General features: G+C 34.4%; 3 non-coding genes across 3 annotated transcripts; 2 read left to right on the forward strand and 1 right to left on the reverse strand.

Moving 5' to 3' along the window:
- The first annotated feature begins 5049 nt into the window (after positions 1 to 5049).
- On the forward strand, positions 5050 to 5122 carry TRNAF-AAA (transfer RNA phenylalanine (anticodon AAA)). Its single transcript has one exon. It is a non-coding gene; the product is annotated as a tRNA-Phe (tRNA).
- A 4605-nt stretch (positions 5123 to 9727) lies between these two features.
- On the forward strand, positions 9728 to 9799 carry TRNAC-GCA (transfer RNA cysteine (anticodon GCA)). The gene has a single exon. It is a non-coding gene; the product is annotated as a tRNA-Cys (tRNA).
- Positions 9800 to 18410: 8611 nt separating this feature from the next.
- Positions 18411 to 18483, reverse strand: TRNAA-AGC (transfer RNA alanine (anticodon AGC)). Its single transcript has one exon. It is a non-coding gene; the product is annotated as a tRNA-Ala (tRNA).
- Positions 18484 to 21469: the final 2986 nt, after the last annotated feature.

The raw sequence follows: 21469 nt of genomic DNA on the forward strand, positions 1-21469 counted from the left end.
CGAATTCAAATTAGGGAATATGCGCTACATATATACGATATATTTAACCGCATTTTTGTTTTATTTACGAATTAAACAAAAAGAGAGAATATGAGATATTTAAATAAGATTTGAATATCTTAATCAATTATTTGTCGGAATTGATTGGGATTGGCATTTGAATTAATATTAAATATTAATTAAATAGTTTAATTAATCATTTAATGTTACTTTAATTTGAAATTAATTATTCAAATTAATTGTTGAATTAAAATGAAGAAAGTCAAAATGTTGACTTCATCTAATGGAAAAATACATGTTAGTGGAATTTTGAGGTGTCAAAATTTGGTTTAACCAAACTTGCATGCTTGCCACATAATCCCAAACATTTGAGTGGAATTTTGAGTGTCAAAATTTGGTGAACTCAAAATTGCATTAACATGCAAACATGACTCTTTAAATAGAGTGATCATGGTACATGGAAGGTCTTCTTCTTCTTGGTGAAAAACCTTGAGAAAAAACCTCTCACAAACACTCTCTTCATATATACAAAATCCCTCCCAAGTTTAGTCACTCACCGGATTCCACAATCCCGTTCTAAGGCCGGAGGATAGTAAAGAAGACACTAGTGGTGGTACGAAACTGGTTCGTGAGGAAAAAGGAGTTTGAACTACAAAAGGTTAGCATCTAAACTCATTAAGTTTTAATACTTATGAACATGCTAGTTATTTACTATAATTGATGTTCTAAAAGTGCCTACGATCCAAATTTCTTCCGCATGTGTTATATTAACACCATCAATTTTAACGTTACTAAAATCCCGAGCTATTTGATTGGTTCAGGGTCTTAACTCATAGTTCTTTGGGTTTTTCTTTATATATCCTTCAAGTATTTCTTAACAAAAAGTCCAAGGTGGCTACTTGCCTCGTTGTCGACGTTTGGGACGTCCATTCTTGAGCTTCCAGTATCTGAATTACTTCAAATTTCCTTCCACATACTCCTTATTGTGTCTAGTTTCTTAAACCATAAGATTTTCTATGAGAATCGGTCTGGAATGGGGTTAAAATTGAGAAAACCCGAGAAAATGTCAAATTTTGAGAAATGGTGGAGGATTCCTCTCGAATTTGGAAGAAATCTGAGAGTAGGAGACCTAGAATCTAAACGCTTATTGCCTTTGATTGGGGGATCGACCTTTCTCGATTCTTATTTCGTATTGTTGTTCCTACTTCAGATTTTATAGGAGGAGCTTAAACTGACATTGGGAGCTCCAGAAACTTCGTTATTTAGAGATCGAACTTTCTGGATAATTTTTTAGAGATATCAACTCCAATCATATCCTTACCGATCTTGACTTTGAATACTAGTCGTTGGATGTGATGATCTGTGCGTGTTCAGTCTAGATCATATCAAATTTTGGAGGAGATCCGACGGTTGAAATTTGAGTTCGAAGGATTTTGCTCGGATGGTCATGGTAGATTCTCTAATTCTAATTAGAGTGGTATTTCTGTAGTTATCCATTCTTCTAGGGGTATTTTGGTAATTTGCCACTTTCCGAATATTTTCTTATTATTTTTCTCGAAAAATCCATAATTTTTCTACAAATTCCTCATTGCTTTTTGATCATTTTTTGCTTATTTTGAATCTTGAGATTCCTTCTAGATAAGGAATTAAAAATCCGGAAAGATTCTTGATAATTGATAAAATGACTTTTTTGCCCTTTTCATTTACTTTTTCCTCTCCAATCCTTTTCAAAAGGCCTCTAACTCCTTGAAATCACTTGTTAGGGTACACGAGTGACTTGACTAAGTTCTTTGTTCTTAATTAATCCTTTTAAGTTTTTTTCCTTTCTATCCTTTGGGTCTTTCATGAGTGACTTATTCTTATGGGAGCTAATTTCCTTCATTTTTGGCGTGTTACATATACATATTCGTTACAAACACAAAATAAGAAGCAGACTCAAAAGAAGAACAAAAAATACTAGATTAAAAATAGAAGTTAGTCCATAGCCCACACTCCAAAGACCACTCATCCACCACCAACTCTTAGTTACTTGAAAAAAAATGATAAACATGGAGTGAGTAAAACTTAGTAAGTAGCCTACTAGAAGGTTTTTAATCGCGACCTTAAGCTAGGATATTACTTCTTGTTATGTTTTCAGGATCTTAGAACTTAGAGGTCATCGTGTTATGTATCATATACTGATCCTGAAAACCTTCCCCTAAAATAACCTTCAATTTTCTCCCCATGAACACATGAGTAGTGTCGTCATAATCATGTAATCCTACTGGTAAATCGTTGTGCAGGACATCTCGTTTAGCTGATGGAAAATGTAGGCCTATCATAACATCCAGCTCATGATACATATTGTCGGACATCCTACCTAAAGAGGAATAGGGGCCTTTTAGTACACATCGTAATGCAGATAATGGTTACTTATGGGTATGGAACCTAGCAACTTATTTAGCATGTTATTCACATAGTTCTCGGTACTTGGTACATGGATTATTGATGAACCTAGGTTTATACATAATGTCATTAGTTAGGCTTTAGGAGTTGAGGTTTTTGCTTAGGAAAACATTAGAGGGTAACCTAACATGGACTAATTCGTGTGAAAACCTACTAGCACTTTGAGGACCTCTTTCCTTCACCAAACTTATGGGTAAACTTATTTAGAAGGTGCGGGAACAAGTTTGGAAATGAATAGTGGACTATAGTTCTCGAATTCGAGGTAAACCCATGAACACGATACCCTAAAACAAAAAACTTGTATCTCTCGATTGGGTACTCGATTAAGCTTGCTTCTTGCCCCTAATAGTCTACCCTAATTCATAATTTATAGACGGATTTTCCACTACCATTGAAACGTCTAGAATTTCTATAATTTCATTCTTTATTTTTCTGAATCTTCTGCCAGAAAAGTCTTCTCCGATCAGAGCCTTCCTTTTTTAAGCACCTTGTAATTCTTATTCTATAAAAAATTTAATGATTCGGGAAGTTTATAAAAATTAGAAAAAGTACCATTTTCTTAATGTTTTTTCAATTTTACTTGTTCTTTGCTTCTAGATACAACCTAGTACGGATTATACACTGTCTCTTATTGGAGACCTTGAGTGTTGCAAATGCTCCTCTCCTTTGAAAACTTTCGGTCATCGAAAGTGCTTATTCTAAAATAGGTGAGGGTACAAGGTTCTTATTTGCCTTCTGTTTCCCAAGTGGATTCTTCTACTCTATGATTCTTCCATAGGACCTTAACGAGAGAGATTTCCTTGTTTCTCAATCATTTGACTTTCTTGTCTATTATTTGAATCGGGTCTTCTTTATATGTTAGGTCATCTCTCAAGAAGAGAGTTTCATGAGCCAGTACGTGCGAACAATCTAGGGTATACTTCCGTAGTATGGATACATGAAAGATATTATGTACTGCAGACAAGTTTGGGCATTGCCCGATTCTATAGGCCACAGATTCAATCCTTTATAATATCTCAAAGGGACGGATAAACCTAGGGCTTAGCTTCCCCTTTTCACCCTACCTGAGCACCCCTCTCATGGGCTGCTACCTTTAGGAATATATGATCCCCTACCTACAATTCCATGTCCTTGCGCCTTAGGTCTGCATAGCTTTTCTCTCGGCTTTGTGCGGTCTGTATCCTAGCTTTAATCTTCTGGACTGCGGCATTGGTAATTTGCACCAGCTCTGGCCCAATAGTTGTCGTTTGCCCCCCTTCTTCCGAAAAGATAGGGGATCGAAATCTTCGTCCATAAAGAACCTCATATGTGGCCATTTTTATGGTGGCTTGGAAAGTATTATTATAAGCGAATTTCATAAGGGGTAGGTACTTATCCCAGCTTCCTGCAAAATCCATCACATATACCCTCAACATGTCTTCCAATATTTGCTTGAGCATTTCTGTTTGACCATCTATTTATGGGTGGAATGTCATACTATAACTGCGTACCCAATGTCTTTTGTTGAATTTTCCAGAAGTGAGATTTAAATCTGGCATCTCGGTCTAATACTATTGCCTTTTGTTGAATTTCCAGAAGTGTACCCAATACCTTTACTGATGAATATTCATTTTTAATGTTAGCAAGAGTAACTTAGTTGGGAGATTGTTAGACTGAAGATTTGAAGGTCACACGTTAGACTGAAGATTTGAAGGTCACACGTGTTTTATCCACGTTCAACGCACCTAATACAAGTTTATTATCTGACTATACAATCTAAAAACATAACTTGCTTATTCAATCTAAAATTAGTGATTATTTATTTTTTAAACATAATGAATTAGCGGAAATACCTTTACTTATGAATTTTCATTTTTAATATTAGCGGGGCTCTGTTGGGAGAGCGTCAGACTGAAGATTTGAAGGTCGTGTTTGATCTCCACGTTCACCGCAACTGATTCTAGTTGCTTAACCCGACTATTCAATCTAAAATTAGTCATTGTTCCTTTCTGAAATCTCAATGAATTATCGGAAATACCTAACGTGTTCTAGTTCACCGCACCTTATACAAGTTGGATAACTTGAATATCTTATTAAAAATTAGTGATTATTTCTATTTAAAATTTCAATGAAGTAGCGAAAATACCTTTACTGATGAATTTTCATTTTTAACAGTAGTGTGGATAGTTCAGTTGAGAGAGCGTTAGATTGAAGATTTGAAGGTCTCGTGTTCGATCCACGTTGACGTTGCACAATTTGACTATTCGATCTAAAATTAGTGATCATTTCTTTCTAAAATTTAAATTAATTAGCGGAAATATCTTTACTTAAAAACTTTCATTTTTAATGTTTGACTATTAGTGAGCATTTCTTTCTAAAATTTCAATTAATTAGCAGAAATACCTTTACTTAAAAACTTTCATTTTTAATGTTAGCAGGGATAGCTCTGTTTGGAGAGCGTCAGATTTAAGATTTGAAGGTCACGTGTTCGATCTCCACGTTCACCGCACCTGTTTCTATTTGCATAACCTAACTATTCAATAAAAAAATTAGTCATTATTTCTTTTGAAATCTCAATGAATCAGCGAAAATATCTTTACTGATGAATTTTTATATCTAATGATTGCGGGGATAGCTCAGTTGGGAGAGCGTCAGACTAAAGATCTGAAGGTCACGTGTTCGATCCACGTTCACCGCACTTGGTTCACATTGCATAATTTGACTATTCTTTCCAAAATTAGTGATTATTTATGTTTAAAATATAATGAATTAGTTGAAATACCGTTTTTTATCCAACGCATAACTTTTTATGTTATCTGGGATGGCTTAGTTGGGAGAGCATTAGATTGAATATTGGAAGGTTTTGGTTCGATCTGCATTCATTGCACCTTATAGTTTAGTTGATTATTATTTCTTTTTAAAATATAATGAATTATTGGAAATAGCTTTACTTATGAATTTTTATTTTTAATGTTAGCAGGGATAGCTAAGTTGGGAGAGTGTCAAACTAAAGATTTGAAGGTCACGTGTTTAATCTCCACGTTCACCGCACCTGTAACTATTCAACTGGATTATCACATTAACAATTTGAATCAAATAAAGTGACATTAACCATTTGAATCACCTCAACACCACTTGTTGAACTTGACCAAATGTCTATAACACAACACTAACAAAGTTTTTTTAATCTAAAATACCATTGAACTTGACCATTATAGTGCCTCTCAAACGTAGGTAAAGTTTAAATTCGAGTCTCCTTGTCAAACTCACTCGGGTGCTCATCTCAACCATGATGGCGTTCAAAAAGAGAGACCTCGAAAATAGCCGGATTATCGCATTAACCATTTGAATCACCTCAACCCCACTTGTTGAAATTGAAACAAATATCTAGAACATAACACTAACATAGGTACGATGTTTCATAAAAGTCTTTAATCTAAGATACTATTGAACTTGACCATTAAAGTGCCTCTCAAAATGAGGTAAAGTTTAAATATAATTGGTGACAAAAGATGAAACTATAAAATAAAAAGAAATAAGAAAATAATATTCAATTTCAGAGAATCAAACCAGAATCTCCTAGGTGAAAGCAAAATATCCAAACCGTTGGACAACAATGAATTTTTGGTGTAGTTGTCCTAAAGTCTTTTGTCTAATCGCTCAAGAGTTTTACTATGATGTTTTGGGTAATGTCTAACTCTTCGACACGTCCTTTCATGTGTGTGATAGAGTTCTCAGAACTACCGCGACGTTTCGAGCTGTTCGATCGTGTGGCTCTTTCTTCAAAGCGGTAAACATCAAACATCAAACATCAGGTCTTTGATTGGCAACCCATCCAAAGGATTTTCGATTGCATCGATTGGATCAATAGTCTTCCCATGAGTTTATGGTGCATGACCCATTTTTTATAGCATTCACCTTCGAGCGCCACCATAGTTTTGCATCGTCCATGAGATGCATTGCGACCAACGTAACTCTTAGGTCCTATGAGCAAGTAACAGTAACCTTCAAGTATTGTTCTACGTAAAAAATAAAGCTTTTTAATTCCTTAGCATCCCGGTTTACATTTATGGGGTTGTGTTCTTGGATTTTAAGTTTGTTAAGCCCACATGAACTTGGCTTGAGGTGTGGTTCTCTACAGCCCAACTTGTCAAACTCACTCGAGTGCTCATCTCAACCATAACGTCGTTCAACAAGAGAGACCTCGAAAACGACTGGATTATCGCATTAACCATTTGAATCACCTTCTCATCTCAACCATGACGTCGTTCAACAAGAGAGACTTCGAAAACGACTGGATTATCGCATTAACCATTTGAATCACCTGCTCATCTCAACCATGATGTCGTTCAACAAGAGAGACCTCGAAAATGGTTGGATTATCGCATTAACCATTTGAAATTGAACAAAATATCTATAACATAACTCTGACAAAGGTACGAAGTTCATAAAAAGTCTTTTTAGTCAAAGATAGAAACTGTAAAATAAAATGAAATAAGAAAATAACATTCCATTGCCAGGAATCGAACCCAGGTCTCCTGGGTGAAAGCCAGATATCCTGACTGTTGGATGACAATGGATTTTTGGTGTAAATATTAGGTCTTTGATTGGCAACCCATCCAGGGGAGCGTCGATTGCACTGATTCCATCAACGATCTTTCCATGAGTTTATGGTGCATGACCCATTTTTTATACCATTCACCTTCGAGCACTACCATAGTTTTGCATCGTCCATGAGATGCATTGTGGCTAATGTAACTCTCAGGTCGTATGAGAAAGTTCCTGTAGCCCTCAACTCTCAGGTCGTATAATAGAGTTCTTAGAGCTACCACGACATTTCGAGGTGTTCGATCGTGTGGCTTTTTCTTCAAAAGAGTCAACATCAAACGTCAGGTCTTTAATTGGCAACCCATCATGGGGAGCGTCGATTGCATCGATTCCATCAACGGTCTTCCCATGAGTTTATGGTGCATGACCCATTTTTTATATCATCCACCTTCGAGCGCTACCGTCCATGAGATGCATTGTGGCCAACGTAACTCTTAGGTCCTATGAGCAAGTTCCTGTAACCTTCAAGTAGTGTTCAACGTCAAAAATAAAGTTTTTTTAATTCCTTAGCATCCTGGTTCCCATTTAAGGGTTTGTGTTTTTGGATTTTCAATTTGTTAAGCCCAACATGAGCTTGGCTTGGGGTGTGGTTCTCTACGACCCTCCTTGTCAAACTCACTCTGGTGCTTATCTCAGTCACCTCAGCCATGATGGCGTTCAACAAAAGAGACCTTAAAAATGACCGAATTATCACATTAACCATTTGAATGACCTCAACCTCACTTGTTCAAATTGAACAAAATATCTATGACATAACACTATTAAATGTTCAAAGTTCATAAAAGTCTTTTTAATCTAAGGTACTATTGAACTTGACCATTATAGTGCCTCTCAAATCTAAGTTCATAAAAGTCTTTTGAGTTTAAGATACTATTGAACTCATCCATTATAGTGCTTCTCAAACCTAGGTAAAGTTTAAATATAATTGGTGACAAAAGATGAAACTATAAAATAAAAGTAATAAGAAAATAAAATTTCATTGTCGAGAATCAAACTGGGGTCTCCTCGATGAAAGCCAGATTTTTTGTGTAATGTCTTCGACACGTTTTTTTTATGTGTGTGATAGAGTTCTCAGAGATACTGCCACGTTTCTTGTTGTTCGATCACGTGGCTCTTTCTTCAAAAGAGTCAACATCAAACATTAGGTCTTTGATTGGAAACCCATACAGGGGAGCGTCGATTGCTTCAATTCCATCAATTGTGTTCCCATAATTTTTTGGTGCATGATCAGTTTTTCATACAATTCACCTTCAAGCGCCACCATAGTTTTGCATCGTCCATGAGATGCATTGTGGGCCGATGTACCTCTCAGGTCCTCTGAGAAAGTTCCTATAGTCTTGAAGTATAATATCAAAACATATTAACGTATTTGATATGTTAAATATTAAAATAATTGATGTGTATCATAAACATTAAATAAAAATATATATTTGAAATTTGAATGATATTCATATTAATTAAACATATATTATGATATTCTACCACATTTTAATATTATTTAAATAAGATATTATATCTTAATGTATTAGGTATTCAAATATATAATTTGACAAAAATAATCACAAGTTCACCGTAAATAGAACCCTAGGGTTAAGTCAAAAAGTATCAAACACTAAATACTGTGACATTTTAGGTGATATTTTGTAGAGGAAACTCATAAGGTCTCCATAGAGCAGGTGGTCATTTCTGACATTTTAGGTTAACAACATGGTGAAAAAAACCAGAAATTCTGATACCAGTAATTAACTACAAACCTTTGAATAAGGTTTTAGAATAAATAAGATATCCAATCCAAAACAAAAATGATTTGATAAAAAGAATTTAGAGTCAAATGTTTTTATAAAATTTGACATGAAATTGGAATTTCAGAAAATTCTAATTTCTTAAAAGGACAAATATAAAATAGCATTTAATGTCCAATTAGAAAATATGAGGGGAAAATCATGTCATTTAGGCTAAAAAACGCTCCATCCGAATTTCAGAAGATTATGAATGATATTTTCAATCCTTTCAAAAAATTTCGATAGTTTATAGTGATGATGTGTTGATATTTTCTAAAAACCATTAAGATCAACACTTTAAACATCTACATACATTCATTAATGTAATCAAAAGAAATCAACTAGTTGTGTCCATACCCAAAATCAAATAATATCAAACTCAGATCCGTTTTCTTGGATTTTAAATTTATCTATAATCTTGTTTCAAACAAAAAATAATTTTGCTAGATAGAAGTAAATTTTGTTGTGGTTTGATTTTAAAATTCTACCTATAAAAGAAGTTGAAAACATCTTGGGAGATTACCTATGGGTGAGTTTCTAACAAAGTCTCTCTTCTCTCCTTGTCTTCTTAAACTCATACTAATCCAACCAATCATTTGCATGGACTCAAAAGTTCAATTACCTATAAAAGAAGTTGAAAACACCTTGTGAAAGTCTGTAAGCATACTACGACCTCTAGCTTTGAAAAATCCAGCGTTGTTGACGCTTATCAAAATCGCTGCCAAAATAAAGTTTAACGAGTGGTTCTATGGTGTAGTGGTTAGCACTTTCGACTTTGAATCTAACGACCTGTGTTTAATTCCCGATAGGTAATCCACCAATTTATACAAAATTGGTCCATAGTCGATTCGGTAGGGTTACTTTTGGACCGATAATCTGTAGAAGGGGTCATTAAGGTTGAGATCATACAAAATGGGACCATAGCTCAATGTTAGAGCATTTGATTGCAGATCAAAAGGTCACCAGTTCAAATCTGGTTGGGCCCTTTTATTATGGACAGACACTTTGTTCGATTTACTCCCGGCCACCGAGTGTCTAAAGGGAAAAGAAATAAGAATAATTACCGATTCCATGTACATTAAGAAAAGAGTGTGGTATTCTTCTTTGCCAGTAATTTCACATAATTTAACATTTTAAAAATCGGTAAATTAAAAAATCCTACATTGATATATTCGTAATTTCATGTAGTCTTCCTAAATTTGCCGGCGACATTGTTTGTTGTCGAGCTTGATAATGTGAGTTTGTAACCAATCCGTTAGGGTTCTTGGAATGATTCTCTAGATTATCCCTTCCATGTTGGGAGTTGGGCCATGGGTCTTGGGTGAAGGAACCGTTGGTTTACCGCCTCTAAGAGTTAAGGAAGCATCTTGAGGCTAGTTTCACATAGTATCATTGATAACAATTCTTTTCTATTTTATCTAAATTTTTTAAATATGGGTTCATTTCCAAATGCATGCTAACACCCTTATTGTTGAATAAATGACATGAAACTTTCACATAGTAATAAAACTTAACAATAATTTAGAACTTAAATAGGAAAAGGGTTAGAAAATATAACACCATAGTTTTATAGTGGGAATTTGAATAAAACTTTGAATAAAACTTTCTAACTCTTTCCTCGGATCAGAGCCCAACCGCTACACCGCTCTTTTTACGACTGCAAGAGCAAACTCAATCCTTTCCACGGCTCAGGATCAAACCGGTACACCGCTCTTTTTACGAGTTCAAGAGAAAACTCAATCCTTTCCACGGCTCAGGATCAAACCGGTACACCGCTCTTTTTACGAGTTCAAGAGCAAACTCAATCTTTTCCACGGCTCAGGATCAAACCGGTATACCGCTCTTTTTAAGAGTTCAAGAGCAAACTCAATCCTTTCAACGGCTTAGGATCAAACCAATACAATTGTCTGAAATCTTATAGAAACACACCACAACACTCTTAAATAATAGACATCTCTCTCAGGAATAAGATAAAAAAAAATAGAATTGGAAGTTTTGTAAGGAGCAACAATGGAGGCTTTTTAAAAAAAATTTAGATCGAGGAAACAAATGTTCTGTGTGTTGTGATGTGAAAAATACTAAGAGGTGATAAGTTTAAATAGCGATCAAGTTGTAAAAATAGGAATTGATACGGACCACTAAAACGTGAACCGAAACGTGCAACACGAAAAATAATATTTATTTATTTTTAAATTTATCATAAAAAATTATAGACCACATGTTTCATTTATATATATATATATATATATATATATATATATATATAAACATATTTAAATGTAATACATGTTAATGAAAACTGTGAGTAACATTTTAAAAATAATTAAAAGTTTTATAAATCTAAATGAAATTGAAATGATTTTGTAATTCAAATAATTATCTTTATTAAAACTAAATGAAATCATTATAATTTCTTTCCATTTAAAAGTAATAACTCGTTTTCATAAATAAAATTATTATAATTTTTTTTTTCATTTAAAAGTAACAACTAGTTTTTCATAAATGTAAATGAAATCTTTATAATTTCTTGCCATTTAAAAGGTAACCGAAAACTTTTATAAATGTAATTGAAATGATTTTATAATTTAAAAGTAATGGAAAACTTTTATAAAATGTAATTGAAAACTCCACCCTGTTACTCTACCAAATTTATAAATGTCATACTTCGATTCGTCTATGATGTCAATTTTGCCGCTAGTCTATGATGTCAATTTTGTCACCACATCATCAATTTTTTCACCATATTATCACGTCAGGTATCTTGTTTTAAATTTGATTGGTCCATGGTGTCAATTTTGGCACCACATCATCACGTCGGGTATTTGTTTTGACTGGAACTTCTTCGTTTTATCTCTAATTTGAGTGAACCAAAAAAGACGTTGAAATCGTTGTTCCCAACCTTACACTGTGGACAAAAATACTGAGAATTGTAAATAATTGAAGGTAGGTTTGTTATCATCAAAAGATTAAGGAAAAAAAGCCAACAGATAATAGGTCGATTATACCTATAGGGTAGTTTTAAGGGTGACAACGAGACTAATTTTTTTTTAGTTAAAAATTAGAATTATAACAATCTTCCTAAAACCCTCAGACTAATTTTGCTTCATTTCTAAATGCAGGCAGACAAAGTAGAAAAATGAAAACATGTAAATTGTAAACTCGAACATTTCAAAGAAATAAATAAGTTTTGATGGTACCAATTGATAAGCGCCTACAATGCTGATTTTTGCAAAGCTAGAGGTCCTTCTAGAATCCTTGCAAAACGCTCACAGAGAAAGCTAACTTAACGGATTGATTCCAACCAAGAGCTGGTTAGAAGATGAATGACTCTTAGATCGAACTTGGAATCTATGATGATCACTCTTAGATACCAAGACAATTCACTCCAGAATTAGCTTGATCAAAACTAATTCAATGAATCGGTTTAAACATCAAACCTAAAGCAAGGTTTGAAAAAGAATAACACCAAAAGTGTATCAACAAAGGTTTTTTCTGTATTCAACCAAAATCCCCCAAACATGAGTATTACATGCCTTTAAATAGGTCTAAAAGGTAACCCTAACATAATAAAGTTCAGCCACCAACTACAAATGCTATTAAATAAAAATTGAAGCAAATAAGGCATTAATAAATTTCCTTAATTGGTAATTCAACTAACAAAGACAAGTCTTCTAATTACTTTCCATCCTTAATTGGTAATTCAACTACCAAAGGCAAGTCTTCTAATTACTTTCCATCCTTAATGGGTAATTCAACTACCAAAGGCAAGTCTTCTAATTACTTTCCAATATCAGCCACTCCATTATCTTCTTGATTTGATATGCTAATGCTATAAAGATTTTTGGGCTCAAAAGACTTTGTTTCAACCTGTACACTAGCTAGCTTTTGAAGATGCAATGTATAGGCCTCTTGAATCTTCTTAACCTTGCTTCTTGTAATCGGTCCTTCGGGTACATGCAAAGGGTCAGCAGTTGAATCCATATCACCAATGCTAACCCGAAAACAAACAAACCAAATTTATTTCAAACATAGAAAACTTCATGTCTCCATCTTGTAAGGCCAATAAACCAAAGGGCCTAATATAGTAGAGAAATAAAAAAATGTTACCCACATCTGTGTTGTGCTGTGCCATAAGTGATCAATGGATGTTGACTTTGACCAATTCCTACTATTTTTTTTTTCTATATTTTGAAACTATTTTAAGCACTCTTCTCTTATACTCCTTATAATTTCTACCTTTTAAGGTTGTAAATACTTGTGCACGGGTGACTATTATGATTACATGTCAACCGAGTCAAGTGGAAATAAATTTTGAATATGAAATTAAAGTATTAATTTTGATATCATCTTTACCTGAGTTTTGGGATATTGTTATTAATGAGGTTCAATCTAATGCCATTAGTAATTCACAATGATAATATTCAAAATACTTGACAAAAAAGAATGGTCAACATAAGATATTTGAAACAAATAAATATTTTTGTCCTCTATGATATATCAAATTACTCATTTGAAATTCCTTAATAATAAACCTAAAGTCTTACTTCTTTCATAGAGAAAAGTTCATTAAATAGAAGTCTTATTAGATACTTCTAAGCATTTAGAGATCAACTAGAAACAAAGCTAAACATTCTAAAAAAAATTAGGGGTTAAACTTTTAAGTTAAGGTAATTTAAGAAACTTATGATTTTTATATTATCAAGAGTTTAATTGAGCTAGGTCGATTCAATCTAGTGGACCCAAGAATTGAACCAAATCAAACAACCTAGTTAGCAACATGATTTAGTGGAAGCATTTTCACGCAAAGTAGAAGCAATAATGGAGGGTTTGAAATAATATAGTTTTCACCCCTTGTTTCTCGAGTGAATATTGAAATAATATAGTTTTCATGTTAAGTTTTGCACGGAAGAAAGAAAGACTGGGATGTAAAGTATTATTTCAATTTGTTTGTAATATACAACAATATATAAATTAACTATAAGAAATATATAAAATTACATGTTCTCCAAGAGCTTCAATCAACATTGGAGGGATACTTCTGCAACCACTCTAAAGGTGCTCAAGATCACAACGAGTTAGATAAAACAGCTCTAGAACTTTGAATCCAATAACTTGAGTTTGACTCGTGATAGGATCTCTCTTCTTGTGGAATCTGCATAAAATAGGAAAACCATTCCAAAACAAATTTTTATAAGGGATTTCTATGGTGTAGTGGTTAGTACTTTGGACTTTGAATCCAACGACCTAGATTCAACTCCTAGTAGGACCTTTATGAAATGACCTTGATGCGAAAACACAGAATAAGGAACGACAACACAAGACATTTTAAAACAAAAGGGTGTTACCTAGCATTCGATACAAAAACACAAATTTTCTTGAGGCATAAGGTGTAACTTTCTTGAGTTATTTCGAACTTGCTCCGCTTCATGCCTTCCAATAATCATTTGAACCCATAATAACTAGCATGAGTTTTAGGTTCCGAACTTGCTCCAACCAACTTGAATTGAATTTATTCTCATGTCATATAAAATAGACCTTACAAAAAATAGTTGGTAATTTGGAGCATGTCTAAGCCTTGAGCTAGGATATGACTTCTTGTTTCGTTTTTAGGAACTAAACCTTAGAGGTTGTCATGTCATGCATCGTATTTTAACCATGAAAAACTCTTCCGAAGTAACTCTTAATTTTCTCTCCATGAGTGCATAGGTGGCGTTGTCATAATCGTGGCATCCTGCTAGCAAATCGTGGTGCAGGGAATCTCATTTAGGTGAGGGAGATAATAAGTTCATCATGGAATCCTGCTCATGGTACATATACCATAGCATCCCACCTAAAGAGAAATAGGGGCCTCGCGGTACACTTCGTGAAGTGAGATAATGGTTACTTCAGGCATGGATCCTAGCAACTTGTTAAGCATGATGTTTGCATTAACCTAGGTGTTTTCTTGGATTCTTGGTGATCCTAGGTTTATGCATAACGTCTTGGGTCAAGCTTGGAACTTATAAGTTCTTAGGAATAGCCCAGCATGATATTGTGCACGTAGTATCTATTAGAGACCAAGGGTACATCTGGGGAATCTATTATTTCAGGGATACCACTTTAGTTATCCTAGGAGGTAAAGTTATATGGATCGTGATGAGCATTTTCTCCCATATCTTGGTTTCGCTAACTACAGTTTTCTAATAACTCCCAAACTTCATTACCTTATATAACCTCTCGGGATAAGGATTCATCCAACATTTCATAAAATAAGATCTACTGAGAAAACCCGAGAAAAAGTCAAATTTTGAGTTGACGTGGACAGTTCAGTTGAACTGGCCGTATCATCGTTTTCTTCCTCTGAACAGGAAGAAGATGCGCATTTTTCGCGTCGCCGCCATCTGAAACTCGGCCTGTACAGCCACATTACAGCGTTTCTCTCCTCGATTTCTTCGTGAAACTTAAAGATGGATGTTACAAGAAAGGGCGAGGGATTTATTTGATAACTTCTCGTGGATCGTAGCCTAAGATATTCGCTACCAAAGTTCATCCAAAATCTGATTTATTGCTTGAGATAAAACAAAGGATTTCTTATTGGGTAGCCGATTCTAGGGATTTCAAGGCCCTATTTCTTCATTGAACCTCTTCCATATCCTATCTTCAGGCTAAAGGAATTGGTTCGGAGGAACGTCTTTGAGTGTAGGACCTTAATTTCCAGAAATCGTTCTCGGTATGCAACTCACTCGAAACGCCAGATTTTCGATCACGTGGGTAGCTTATTCTACGACATTTCAGCTCTCGATTCCTTCATCAAGTTTACTCAACTTCTTCCTCTGAAGCTAGAGGAATCCTTAATGGAAGGAAAAGAGATCGTAGATAGGAATTTTGACTCTTATCCCCAATTTAATTTCGAAACCTATTTCCTTCAATTTGGCACGCTCTCGAGGTTATTTTTCTTCGTGGTCTTCTATGGAAGCATTCCTTGGAGGTGCAGAAACTGATTGGAATCATTCTTGCTCGACGAATCATCATGTATCCTCGGATTGGATTTTCAAGTTTTTCTTGAAGTTCTTCAATGGCTGATTGAATTGGGGGAATGGTTTCTAGGCACTCTCAGCACTCTATTCCTTCATAGAACTTGTGGGTAATCTTGTTGAGAAACGGTAGGAATAAGTTTGAAGAGAAATGGTGGAGGATTGCTCTCGAATTTGGAAGAAATCTGAGAGTAGGAGACCCATAATCTAAACATTTATTGTCTTCGATTGGGGGATCGACCTTTCTCGATTCTTATTTCATATTGTTTCTCCTACTTAAGACTTTATAGGAGGAGCTTAAACCGACATTGAGAGCTCCAGAATCTTCGTTATTTAGAGATCGAACTTTCTGGATAATTTTTTGGAGATATCAACTCCGATCATAGCCTTACCGACCTTGGCTTTGAACACTAGTCGTTGGATGTGATGATCCGTGCGTGATCGTTCTAGATCATATCAAATTTTGTAGGAGATCCGACGATTGAGATTTGAGTTCGAAAGATTTTGCTCGGATGGTCACGGTAGATGCTCTTATTCTAATTAGAGTGGTATTTCTGTAATTATCCATTCTTCTAGGAGTATTTTGGTAATTTGCCACTTTCCGAATATTTTATTATTATTTTTCTCGATAAATCCAAAATTTTTCTACAAATTTCTCATCCTTTTTTTTTATCATTTTCCTCTTTTTTTGAATCTTGAGATTCCTTCTAGATAATGAATTACAAATCTGGAAAGATTCTTGATAATTGATAAAATGACTTTTTTGCCCTTTTGATTTACTTTTTCCTTTCCAATCCTTTTCAAAAGGCCTTTAACTCCTTGAAATCACTTATTAGGGTACAGGAGTGACTTGACTAAGTCCTTTGTTTTGGCTTAATCCTTTAATTTTTTCCTTTCTATCCTTTGGGTCTTTCATGAGTGGCTTATTCTTATGGGAGATAATTTCCTTCATTTTTGGGGTGTTCAACGGTATTTTTTTTTAAATTAATTATGATTATATTTTTTATAGAGAAATTGCCAAGTTCAATGGTATTTTTTATTAATTTGGATTATAATTTAAAAAAAAATACAAATTTTTGTTGATTAAGTTAATATTAATTTCGTATTCTTTTTAATTAATGTATCATTGTCATATCGGTGTCCTAGTTTTTTAAGCATGACATGTTACCCTATCTATTTGGTATCATATTTATGTCTAGTATCTATATCTTTTTTTTTTTTTTTTTTTTTTTTTTTTTTTTTTTTGTGACTCTGAGATATTTTGCTTTTATAAATAGATATCTTCACGAAAATAAGTTTAATTTATGTTGAGATGGAGAATAAAAATTGACGTTGATACTTGGGACTTTGATTCCTCTTAGTGTGAAGCTTGCATCTTGCAATTACTTGGGTAGAGAATGTGTTTCACTTAAAATTCACTCCAGAGAAAATAATCAAATAACGAACCATATTTGAGAGAGGACAATTTTTTATTTTTTTTTTAATCTTTGAGAAATAAGAAAGAATAAAAATTAAAACATGGCATGACTGACATCTTTTTGAATCTTTGTTTTGTTCTCCTAAATGTATATAAAAAGAAAAAAAAAAATCTTATATATTTTTAGATATAATTTAAGATTACCTATTTAATAAAACTCCATCCAAACTTCTACTCATAAATTTAATTATTATTTGTATACAATTGTTAATATGTGAGAAAATACACGTACAAAATGTTTATACTATTGGTAATACATTAGTCTTGGTTGTTTGACTAAAACAATGCAACCATTGTCCAAACTAAAGAATTTGATTCGAAGCTATCTCCTAATAGAGGGAGGCTCAATTAGACTTTGTTGTAAGATTCGACCATATCAATTTGAATAGCGTTCTCCAACTATAAATATTGAACTCCAAAGTATTCACGAGCAAAGTAAGTTTGTTGAAACTATCTATAAAAGTGTTCCAAAGTGAGTCGTGGAGAAGATTTGCCTTAAAATCTAGTTCTAATTAAGGATGTCAATGATGAAGAAGTGCAAGTTGTTGGAAGGTTTGCCGTGGAAAATTTCAGAGGTGGTAGATATAATTTAATTTACAAGCGAGTGGTGAATGGTCTTTTCAGTCCCATATAGGCTTTGACCCCAAATTTTATATTATTGTGATAGAAGCTATAAATGACAATAACATTCATTGGTCAGATATTGCAATTGTGAAGAAGTTCCGTCATATGCATCGGACGCTACCGCCATCCTATAAGCTCTTATCTTTTGTGGAATTCTTCAAATTCCCTCTCCATAAGTAGCAGTATAACTACTAGATTGCTTTCTTTACTTACAATAAGTCCTCTCTCTATATGTGCTGCTCGGACATTACTCTCTTTTATCTATAAAAATGGCATAGCCATAATCATATAATAATCCTTATATAAGTATCTTTCCTCTCTCTATATGTGCTCGTGGGACATTACTCTCTTTTATCTATAAAATGGCATAGCCATAATAATGATATAAATCCTTAATATAAGTATCTTTTCTTTTTCTCTCGTACCCACCTTATACATAACATGTTAAATTAACTCATACTTAAAAAAATAATTTCTCTCTTTTGGAAATGCGGGGTATCGATCCCCGTACCTCTCGCATGCTAAGCGAGCGCTCTACCATCTGAGCTACATCCCCTTGATTTTTACATCATAAAACCTTAAATGTCCCATCATCAATAATAGTGAAAATAAAAAAATATCAAAATATTAACAAATAGTTTGGTTTGGTGATGCGAGGCATCGATAATTGTGAAAATGAAAAAATATAATAACAAATTAAATACTTTCTTTTGGAGATGCGGGTTATCAATCCCCGTACAACTCGCATGCAAAGCGTGCGCTCTACCATCTAAGCTACATCTCCACAATTTTTACGTCACAAAACCCTAAACTTCTCATCATGAATAATAGTGAAAATGAAAAAATATCGCTACTCATTATGTCATAAATAAGGAAATATTGAATAGAAATAAAATAGTAATAACGAATAGTTTCTTTTGGAGATGCGAGGTATCGATCCCCGTATCTCTCGCATGCTACATTCCCATGATTTTACATAAAAAAACTCTAAACTTCCGGTCATCAATGATATTGAAAATGAAAAACTATCCCCGCTCATTATGTCGTAAGTAAGGAAAAATTTAAAAGAACTAATTTATTTAGTAATCTTTTCCTTTGTTGATGCATGGTATCGATACCAGTACTTCTCACATTTGATGCAAACACTCTACCATCTAAGCTATATCCTCAAAATTCTTATGTCACAAAATCCTAAACATCTCGTCATCAATAATAAGGAAAATAAAAAAAAATAACGCTATTCATTATGTCATAAATAAGGAAAAATTGAATAGAAATAAAATAGTAATAACGAATAGTTTCTTTTGGAGATATGGGGTATCGATCCGATCCCCATACCTCTCGCATGCTAAGCAAGCAATCTACCATCTAAGACATTCCCACAATACTTATATCAGAAAATCCTAAATGTCCCGTCATCAATTCTAGTGAAAATGAAAAAATATCTCCGCTAATTATGTCATAAATAAGGAAAGGTTGAATAGAAGTAAAATATTAATAACAAATAGTTTCTTTTGGAGATGAGGATATCCCTTTGCCTCTCGCATGCTAAATGAGCTCTACCATCTAAGCTACATCCCCACAATTCTTGCATCATAAAACCCTAAATTTCCCATCATAAGCTACATCCCCACAATTCTTGCATCATAAAACCCTAAATTTTCCATCATCAATAATAGTGAAAATGAAGAAAATCTAGAGATGCAGGGTATCAATCCCCATAACTCTCACATGCAAAGCGAGTGCTCTACCATCTAAGCTATATCCCCACAATTCTTATGTCACAAAGTCCTAAACATCTCGTCATCTGAAAATGAAAAACTATCCCGGCTCATTATGTCCTAAATAAGAAAAAATTGAAAAGAAATAATATATTTAGTAATCGATTCAATTGGAGATGCAAGGTATTGATCCCCGTACTTTCCACGATAATTTCAAAGCAAATAGAGAGTTATGATAAGTTAAGGTTAGATCAACTTTGAGTTCAAAGCAACAAGAACCAAAGACTGGTGCGAAAATTCTATGGACTAGTCGAAGTTATCCACAAGATAAGGAAGACATCATATAGGATCCAATTGCTCCTATGGATACAGACTAACCCTGTTGTCCACGTAACTTGAAATATTATTATTCCGACCAAGAAAACATCAAGTAAAAGCAGGAGGTATGACGTCATGCAGAGAAGAAATTGTTTCAAGCGAAGAAAGTAGGAAAGACACCAACAGAGAAGACTTGAAGAGTTAACAAACCGTGAAGTGATTTTCAATAGCTCCTAGTAGGTTGGAAAAGACTCCTCAATACTGAGATCAGCTAGAAGCGCGTCACGAGACCTAAAGTCAGCCTCATCCTACAACGTTGAGTTTATGAAGAGCCGGTTGATAGAGATATTGACAAATTGTGTAAGGGCAGATGTCGCGGTCATGATTGGCCAAGGCATGTTGCCTGTGGCTGCATGTTAGATGTCTCAGCTATTCCTGTAAACGATTTGTTGTTCATGGTGGCATGCTCATTCCAAACACGTTTTACTTGCTTTCATCTTAGATAGGCCTTTACTATTATTGTTGTGCCAATACGGGGTGTATGATTAGTCCTTAAAATCATATCACACCCATCAGGACTAAAATGTCCCAAAATGTACATAGGAGAACGTGACCAGTTGTTGTTTCTTCACTTTTAGGTTATAACATTGCTTTATTTGAAATTGTTTTGAATGTATTTCTTCGCTCACATTTTCTAAAATATTTCTTCTAACGTGATTCGAGCATACACTGCTATTGTTTGTTTAGTCTAAATTTTGCATGGTTGACTTGTTCATTGGATTAGAACAAATGTCACATAATCATTGTCTCACTACGCAAGAGTGCGATTGTGACACTTGTCTTCCGTTCAGTTGTGGGCCGCATCTTCTGACTAGTTACGTGAGTTTGGCCTGGAGCATACGTGTAGGTTGAAAAAGAAATTGTTGGATGCGGACTACGAATAAGGGTTGGGCCACGGAAGGTTTTTTTTTTCTACCACATATTGACTTTGGGCTAGTGAGTCTTAAATTTGGGTTCGTTTGAAAAATTTTGGTTCATTTTTTAGTTCAAACGAACCCAAATTAAACCTACTAGTTCTTTCTTCCTTGCACGACTCACTCCTATTCTCTTTTCTGCCTCTTCTTGCTTTGTGAAACTTCTTTAAAGGCTAATTTTCACCGATTATTTGGGAGCATCTTCCTTAAAAGGATTGTGACCACAGATTAAAAGAATTGTGACCACCGATGACCTATGTAGAAAATTTGTACCCCCTTTCCTAAAACCTTTAGCGGACAACATACCCAAAACAGATGCGCTGACTAGACTGCGCTACACCTTGTCTCACCCCCCACCCCCGGAGCATATGGATCCACCCAATCGATGAACATTCAAACCAAACTCGCCCATCCTTTTTGGCACAGGGACGCGAGAACCAATCCGAGTAGTCTACAGCGGGGAGACTCCTTAAAGCAACAAGCGAGAATGGCTAGGTTGATAGTAGGGTTAAAGAAAAGGCGAGTATGA

This window comes from Cucurbita pepo, chromosome 16 (genome assembly GCF_057944985.1).
Source record: "Cucurbita pepo subsp. pepo isolate OVF chromosome 16, ASM5794498v1, whole genome shotgun sequence".
Lineage (NCBI taxonomy): Eukaryota > Viridiplantae > Streptophyta > Magnoliopsida > Cucurbitales > Cucurbitaceae > Cucurbita > Cucurbita pepo.